The 9,773-nt window shown below is 42.5% G+C and overlaps 1 non-coding gene across 1 annotated transcript; it reads right to left on the reverse strand.

Moving 5' to 3' along the window:
• Positions 1 to 8,358: 8,358 nt before the first annotated feature.
• On the reverse strand, positions 8,359 to 8,465 carry LOC129733489 (U6 spliceosomal RNA). The gene has a single exon (XR_008729569.1). It is a non-coding gene; the product is annotated as a U6 spliceosomal RNA (small nuclear RNA).
• Between the last annotated feature and the right edge of the window lie 1,308 nt (positions 8,466 to 9,773).

Below are 9,773 nucleotides of genomic sequence, written 5' to 3' on the forward strand. Positions count from 1 at the left end.
GACCCTCCTTGACGGTTAGGACCTGTTGTCCGAGGGTGTCGATGCTCCTTTACGGGTTGGGCGCGGAACCTTACCAGGTTCGCGGGCCGAACCGTGTGCTGCGCAGTTTTCCTGTAGCTGCGGGCCAATCTGCAAACGCACTACCGGTAGCCCCAAGGGGGGGGGAGGGGTTCTAATCGTTGGTTTAACTCACTGCTGAACAGCACACGGACGCCTGGCGTATAAGAAAAGCCCCCGAGTCTGCAAGTCCACTTCCTTTTATAGTCTCAGAAAGTCCGCCAGTTCCCTCCAATAGTTTTGCGCTTAATTTGAATCGTCATTTTTGAAGCAGTTTGCGCCATGCTCAGACCCGCCTCATCGACCAAACAGCGATTTATATTGTTGCAGCGGCATTCGTTCCTAACTAATGTGCTTATGTTCTGTATTGGTATATATATATATATATATATATATATATATATATATATATATATATATATATATATATATATATATATATATATATATATATATATACCAATACAGAACATAAGCACATTAGTTAGGAACGAATGCCGCTGCAACAATATAAATCGCTGTTTGGTCGATGAGGCGGGTCTGAGCATGGCGCAAACTGCTTCAAAAATGACGATTCAAATTAAGCGCAAAACTATTGGAGGGAACTGGCGGACTTTCTGAGACTATAAAAGGAAGTGGACTTGCAGACTCGGGGGCTTTTCTTATACGCCAGGCGTCCGTGTGCTGTTCAGCAGTGAGTTAAACCAACGATTAGAACCCCTCCCCCCCCCTTGGGGCTACCGGTAGTGCGTTTGCAGATTGGCCCGCAGCTACAGGAAAACTGCGCAGCACACGGTTCGGCCCGCGAACCTGGTAAGGTTCCGCGCCCAACCCGTAAAGGAGCATCGACACCCTCGGACAACAGGTCCTAACCGTCAAGGAGGGTCCCTTCTCGGCTCTGGCCATCGCGGTCAAGCCGATTGCGTCAAGGAGGGAAGACGCCTGCAACATTCGAGCTCAACGTCTGAGTTAATTGGGTTCCGTTATTCTGTCATCCGCTCGCCGCCACGTACCGGTTCGTGATTGGGTTGCGCAGTCGAGAGAACTCCTGCACAGCCTAAGCAGCAAAACTAGTGAGTAAATATTACACGCCACACCATCATTTGTGATTACACACCCACACGCCACAATCACACGAAATATAATAAGAAAAGTGAAAGTTCTTGGTTCTTGTCCTTTAATTCGCGATATCCTTGATTACCCGGTAGCTAGCCGACCCTGCGATACCAGCAATAGGGCCTGCTCTGCCGCAGCATTTGCCAGCCTTAAAGTTCTGGTAAGTCAATCTAAGGATTTTTTTCCAATGGGAAGCGGAAGGAATTCGGTACTAAGGTACGAATTTCTTGGCCCTATCACTAATCCGCAGCTCTACTAAAAGAAAATGGGAATGCCTAAGAAATCGTGCCAGTGATAGTCCTGGAGGAAAAGTAGAACATTAAAGCTTTTTGAAACCGTTTAAAGTGAGGAAAAATTCGTGTATTTTGGTTAATTTGATGTTTCGTGAATCGTTTTGCCTGAAAAGATGAATCCTAACGCATAGTAAATCTTAATTTACCCATAGCCAAATTGACTCATTGATAATTCGCGTTGTTTCCACTTTGCTGCTTTCTGCTCTACGTGCTAGAACAATGAAACGTGTAGCTGATGGAGTCGGATTACTAACACGTGAACAATAGAACTTGAACGATAGACGAAAGCAAAGCCAAAACGGACAGGGTGAACCCCAAAGTTGAATTTGGTGGAGGAAGATAAGGAACAGTATAAAACAAGCTGAAATCAATAGAATGCAGCACTGAGTAGAGTGCATCATGAACGCTAGCCGTTCATGTTCGAATAGGAATATAAAAATCAATGCTTATGGAATGATAAGCGGATATTGGAATGTTGAATACGAATATTCGAAATATGCCGAAGGATATTTCTTTCGTTTAAAATGAAACTCAATGGTTGAGCAGGTATATTTTCTGTTTCAAGGGAAAATTTGAAATTGAATGTCATTTACCTTCATTTTCTTGCAGTGTGGAGATACTTGCCGATTTACCGGAGATTGCCCGCAGTGAACCTGGTCAATTTTCAATCGTCAGAGGTTACGGCAGCGTCCGAATTTGTTTGCCCTGAGATTGAGGACAGGTTCTGCACTTCCTTCAATCTGGATTCTGGGCAGTGTCCAGGTAAACTGCATCGGAAACAAAGTATTAGTATCTGCGAACGCGGAGTACTTGACTATTCGATTTATATTGTTGCAGCGGCATTCGTTCCTAACTAATGTGCTTATGTTCTGTATTGGTATATATATATATATATATATATATATATATATATATATATATATATATATATATATATATATATATATATATATATATATATATATATATATATATATATATATATATATATATATATATATATATATATATATATATATATATATATATATATATAAATATATATATATATAAATATATATATATATATATATATATATATATATATATATATATATATATATATATATATATATATATATATATTCATATCAAATATATCAAATTTCAGGTAATGCCGCCGCCGTAATGCCGTTGCTATGGTTGGCAACTTACACATACTGATTCAACAACGCCCCAAAAGTGAACATGGAGATTTTGGAAAAACACATTGATGAACGTGTATCAGCTGATTTAAAGGCGCACGTGCTTCAAAGTGAAGGAACCGTTTTGTTCCTCAAATTTATCAAATTTACTATTTCTTCGTATCTTGATCCAAATTTTTTTTTCTTCATCTATAGTTTATTTGACACGGCACAAATACAATTCAATGTTTGACGGCGCCAATTATATCTGGTAGCTTACTTTCTAAAGTATCTTAATAACTAAAAGCAAATTTTTTATCCTCGCTGCCGACTACGAGCTGAAACTAAATCTAACTTAAAGCTAGAATATTTTGCATTAAAAGCACAGGTTTGCTGTTTGATGGTTTTCATTGCCAAAGGTAAGCAGCATATTAAATTTGTTCCACTGCTGGGCCAAGATATTACGGACTGGCATATTGGGTTGTTTCCATCGGGCCTTGAGAGTATCGTGCGGGTCTGATTGATGTTTCCGGATCCGGGGTCTTAACGTGTTCTTGTCGTTTGGTTGGATGTAGGCGGAAGGGGATAGGACTAAACTGGGGCGTGGATGGATTTCAGGAAAACGTATATAAGGGACATGTAGGATAGGTCACGGCTCGCCAAGACATCACGAACAGGAACAGCCGGCTGCCTATCTTCGGCCTGCAGGGAAGCTATTAATCTAGACCTGGCGTCACGGTGTACAGGGCATGACCAAACAACGTGCTCTATGTCGTGATAACCTTCACCACAGGCACAGATACCACTTTCCCCGAGCCCAACACGATGGAGATGCGCGTCAAATCTATAGTGATTCGACATAAGCCGGGACATCACGCAAATGAAATCCCGACCTACATCCAACCCCTTGAACCACGGGTTCGTCGACACCTTGGGGATTATGGAATGTAACCACCTTCCCAGTTCACCCTTGGACCAAGAATTTTGCCAACTGATGATCGTATTCTGACGTACAAATGCGAAAAATTCATAAAAGGCAATTGGTCTTTCATAAATATCACCGTTTGTTGCGCCCACCTTAGCCAAAGAGTCCGCTTTCTCATTACCCGGTATCGAGCAGTGAGAAGTGACCCACGCTAAGGTAATCTGATACGATTTTTCGGATAAAGCACTCAGATGTTCCCGTATTTTCCCCAGGAAATACGGAGAGTGCTTAACATCTTTCATCGATCGGAGAGCCTCAATGGAACTGAGACTGTCCGTAAAGATGAAATAATGGTCCGTGGGCATTTTTTTGATAATCCCTAGGGTGTACTGAATTGCAGCTAATTCTGCGACGTAAACAGAAGCAGGATTATCGAGCTTATGGGAGACGGTTAAATTGTTATTGAAGATACCGAAGCCAGTGGACCCATCAAGAAGTGATCCGTCAGTGTAGTACATATTGTCGCAGTTGATGTTTCGATATTTATTGGAAAAAATTTTAGGGATCTGCTGCACGCGTAAATGATCCGGGATTCCACGAGTTTCTTCTATCATGGATGTATCGAAAAACACAGTAGAATCAGACGTATTTGATAAGTCGACACGATTTGGAATATTCGAAGAAGGGTTAATATTTTGGGACATTTGATTGAAATACAATGTCATAAAACGGGTTTGAGAATTAATTTCGATTAACCTTTCTAAATTTTCAATCACGGGACGGTTCAAGACCTCACATTTGATAAGAATACGAGAAGACAGGCTCCAGAAGCGGTTTTTCAATGGTAGTACTCCAGCTAAGACCTCCAAACTCATCGTATGGGTCGATTGCATGCAACCCAAGGCGATACGCAAACAACGATATTGTATTCGCTCCAGTTTGATCAAATGTGTGTTTGCTGCGGAGCGGAAGCAGAAACACCCGTACTCAATGACAGACAGTATCGTTGTTTGGTAAAGCCTTATAAGGTCTCCTGGGTGGGCTCCCCACCATTGTCCGGTTATTGTACGAAGAAAATTCACTCTTTGTTGACATTTTTTCATCAGATACCTCACGTGACAACCCCAGGTGCCTTTAGAGTCGAACCAGACACCAAGATATTTGTGTACCAAAACCTGAGAAATCGTTTTACCCATTAATTGTGTTTGATGCTGAGCAGGTTCATGCTTCCTAGAAAAAACAACTATCTCAGTCTTCTCCGGAGAGAATTCGATACCTAGCTGTAAAGCCCAAGCAGACAAATTGTCCAAGGTATCTTGCAATGGTCCTTGCAAATCGGCAGCTTTGGCTCCTGTAACAGAGATTACACTGTCGTCTGCAAGTTGTCTTATCGTGCATGAATTTGCCAGACATTCGTCGATGTCATTTACATAAAAGTTGTAAAGAAGGGGGCTTAAACATGAGCCCTGGGGAAGACCCATGTAGCTAATGCGAAAAGTTGCCAAATCGCCGTGCGTATAATGCATGTGCTTTTCGGACAACAAATTGTGCAAAAAATTGTTCAAAATTTGAGAAAATCCTTGTCGGTGAAGTTTACCCGAAAGAATGTCAATAGAAACGGAATCAAAAGCCCCCTTAATGTCCAAGAACGCAGACGCCATTTGTTCTTTGCGAGCATACGCCAGCTGAATATCTGTTGAAAGCAACGCAAGACAATCATTCGTCCCTTTGGCGCGGCGGAAGCTAAATTGAGTATCTGATAGTAGACCATTGGATTCGACCCAATGGTCTAAACGACGGAGTATCATTTTTTCCATCAATTTCCGGATACAGGAAAGCATTGCAATCGGCCTATAAGAGTTGTGATCAGAAGCTGGTTTCCCTGGTTTTTGGATGGCGATCACCTTCACTTGCCTCCAATCCTGCGGTACAATGTTTTGCTCCAGGAACTTATTGAACAAGTTCAACAAGCGCCTCTTGGCATTGCCGGGTAGATTCTTCAACAAGTTGAATTTGATTCTATCTAACCCAGGCGCGTTATTGTTACAGGACAGGAGGGCAACTGAAAATTCTGCCATCGTAAAAGGTCGCGTCGTGACCCGGAGACGTATCGCGAACAAAGTTTTGCGCAGGAACAGAGTCCGGACATACTTTCCTGGCAAAATCAAATATCCACCGACTTGAAGACTCCTCGCTTTCGTTGACCGTTACGCGATTCCGCTTTCTGCGGGCTGTGTTCCAAAGAGTGCTCATCGATGTCTCCCTCGACGTCTCGTTCACGAACCGACGCCAATATCCGCGTTTATTTGCTTTAGCCAGGCTTTTAAGCTTGGTATTAAGCTCCGAATACCGTATATAGTCGTCGGGTATACCTCCCTTCTGGAAGGCCAAAAACGCGTCGGATCTTTGCGTGTAGACATCGGAGCACACTTGGTCCCACCACGGAGTTGGAGGCCGTTCTTTGATCGTTACGCCGGGATATTTCTTCGTTTGGGCTTGCAACGCGGCGTCGAGAATCAAGCCCGCGAGGAGGTTGTATTCTTCAAGTGGTGGATGATGTTGAATCGACTCGACCGCTTTGAAATCATTTCCTCGTATAACTTCCAATCGACATTCCGTGTGAGGTCATACGGAATGTCAATTGGTCGCATGCGAGTTGACCCGTTTGTAATTGAAATAAGAATAGGCAGATGGTCGCTACCGTGAGGATCGAGGATTACCTTCCATGTGCAATCCAACCGTAGCGACGTCGAACATAAGGATAGTTCCAAAGCGCTTGGGCGCGCTGGAGGTTTCGGGATACGTGTCATTTCACCGTTGTTTAAAATAGTCATGTCGAAGTCATCGCAAAGGTTATAGATTAAAGAGGAGCGGTTATCATTGTAAGGGGAACCCCAAGCCACACCATGAGAGTTGAAGTCTCCCAAAATCAAACGTGGCGAGGGAAGAAGTTCTGTTAAATCAAAGAGCAGCCGTTGCCCAACCTGTGCTCTGGGTGGAATATATATTGAGGCAATACAAAGCTCTTTACCTTGTATTGTCATTTGACATGCGACAACTTCGATGCCTGGAATCGAGGGGAGGTTAATACGATAGAAAGAATAGCACTTTTTAATCCCTGAAAGTACTCCTCCATATGGAGTGTCTCGATCAAGGCGAATAATATTAAAATCATGGAAGTTGAGATCAATATTTGAAGTAAGCCAAGTTTCACAAAGGAAAAATGCATCGCATTTGTTTTTATTTATCAAAACTTTGAACGAATCAATTTTTGGTAAAATACTTCTACAATTCCACTGTAAGACAGAGATAGAATCCTTCATATACGCAGTTGAATTAGGCATCGAAGGATACAATCACTGCAAGGAGGGGCCATTGGGCAGTCAACTGCTTCAAAAATGATCTAACTGTTGGGAGGAATGCTGTAAGAAAAATTTTAATTGGATCGGGTACATTGAAATTTTCAAAAATCCAGTCCACAATGTCAGAAAATTTCACTAATCCAGAGTTTGTTTCATCAACTGGATGTGCAAAAGGAACAACTGGGGTTTTAGATGTTCCTGGCAGTGCTGGGAACTCCTTTTGGGACTTTAAATTTGCAAGCCCAGGAGGAGTTTGCTTCGGTTTTTCCGCAGCACTGTTTGGTTTGTTCGTACTTTTCATTACACTTTGGGAAATCTTAGGACCTTTTCGGGGAAGTTTAGGAGAAGAAACATTTTTCCTCTTCCTAGACTCCCCAGGATTGGCATAAGCTGTTCCCGCTGATGAATCGTCAGAATCGGTTTCATCAGAGGACAACAGATCAAAGGGGTTCGATGTTATGGTAGAAGTGGTCACGGTCTTCTTCAGCATCTCAGCATAAGAACACTTTGAACGCTCCTTAAGTGACCGCTTGATTTTATCTCTGCGCTGCATGTACACCGGGCATGTGGAGAGCTCATGCTGGTTTTCCCCACAGTGAATACATTTTTCAGCATTAACACTGCAAGAATCTTCCGCATGAGTCTCCCCACACTTGCTACATCGTGCCTTATTGCAGCAGTAGGCGGCTGTGTGGCCTAACTGCTTGCAATTGGTGCAATTCATAACACGGGGTACATACAATCGCACAGGCAGACGAACCCGGTCGATCGAGACGTGGCTAGGGAGTGCAGATCCGGCAAACGTAACGCGAAACGAGTCTGACGGAGTGTAAACTTTTTTACCGCCGGCGAGAGACATGGACCGCAATTGCTTACAATCCAAAATCTTCGCCTGTGTTTCGGTATTTTCGAAGCAACCGGTTGCGCTTTTTAGGATACACTCGACAGACAGACTCGAATCGGTTATGACACCGTCGATATCCACGTCTCGTGCGGGTATGTAAACGCGATACTCACGTGTGAAGAGCTCAGAGCAAGCGATAGCATTGGCCTGTGTCAGATCACTGACCATGACACGGAGCTTGTTAGGTCGGACCTTGGAAATTTCGGTCACGGCCTTGTACCCCTTCGTCAGGTCTTTCGAAATTTGCAGTATGTTTAATCGCTTTGAATTCACTCCTGCCTTTGGACGAAAATAAACAGTATAGCTGCCCTGTTGAGATCCGTCCGGGTAAAGCCTGGGGCGAGGGGGGACTGGAGAATGAACAGGGGAGGGGTGGCAGAAGGGTCAGGGTCAGGGGGGCTCGGGGATGGTGGCACGGGAGGCGAGGGATCTATATCCATCGCGCTAAATGTAGTGCACTAGCGCACTAGCGCCGACAAGAACACGTACCTATTTACTTCTTCCTTCCAGCTGTGGTTGTCCGATCGTTCGAAGCTGCAAAAATGTGGAACGCTTCACGATTTTGCGTGTCATCCTTGCGCAGGGGCCATGCTAATCTTCTCTGTATCGTTCCAATTTTAGTATATGTCCAGCCGAAGCTAGGACTTGATCCAAATTTGATGTTTTAGAAAGAGTTTTCAGAATATGGTATGTCATATTCTTCGCCCGTTATTGGCACGACTGGTTGATCAGTCAACATTTGGCGATTGATTATTCATTCATAACCCGTAATTCATTTTTTTTTTGTATCGAACTTAATGGACAAGAATTAATCAAAATTATTTAATACTGTCGCCAAAATAACTGTCCGGAAATATTTGTGCCACCGTTTTTCAGTAGTCAGTGGAATTAAGGATTCTTTCGACAATTGCGATCGATGAGTTCGACGTAGTCAACTAGGGAACCTAAATATTAGAGAAATGACAAGACACTCACCGTTAAGGCAACTGTCAACATCAAAACGGGCGAGTTGTATAATTTTGCATTGCCGTTATCCGTTTTGATGTTGACAGTTGCCTTAACGGTGAGTGTCTTGTCATTTCTCTAATATATAGGTTCCCTATCGTCAACAGTTGTGAATTTTTCCATATTAGATGCTTTACAACGTGTCAAAAGAGTAGATTTTTTACAAGAATCTGAAATAATTCTGCGCAACAGTTGCAAAAATACAGCGAAAGTTAGTGACTGCTATGTGCCAAAAGAAATGCCCTCTAACATCGATGTTGTAGATATGATTGAAGCAGCAAAATACGATGCAATAACTGATTTAAACTCAGTTGGGATCCAATGCGGTCTCATAGCGGAATGTAACATAAAACCTGTAAAAAAAGAAACAGTCAACCGTGCTTGTACAGAAAATTTTATATCTTCAAATGAGCGCACATTAGAGCGTGATTTATATTATTCTGAGCAATCGAGTATTTACGTAAATCAATTGTTCGATCATTCGAATTGCGACATAGACTTGAAAGATTGCAATATGGTTTGTTGTTTTCTACATATTTGATAACAATAATTCAATAATTTAATTTACAGAAAAGTCAAACAATAAATCCAATTTTGTCAAACTACAAAAGTTGAGCGGTGAGCAAATAGTTGTCAAAATATCTACACTACTGTGGGTATTCCGGAAGCAACCTACACGCGTTAGTCCCAATCGACTTCGTAGATATATTCGTGAAAGTTCTGATGATCCTGTTGATATTGGAAAAGAAGTTGGTATCTACATATAATACATTAACTGTTGGCGAGTGGTGTTTGTTTTGGTATGGACCTCAAATAATCATCGGGCAAGTTTTGTGTTCCCAATATTCTACGCCCGGTAAACAGTACCGTCCATATCATCTAGATACTGCCCCTGTTAATTCTTCTGATAGTTCGAAAGGTTTAGAAGTAATGTGTAGTTGGTTTATG

Source organism: Wyeomyia smithii, chromosome 3, assembly GCF_029784165.1.
Source record: "Wyeomyia smithii strain HCP4-BCI-WySm-NY-G18 chromosome 3, ASM2978416v1, whole genome shotgun sequence".
NCBI classification, from domain to species: Eukaryota; Metazoa; Arthropoda; class Insecta; order Diptera; family Culicidae; genus Wyeomyia; species Wyeomyia smithii.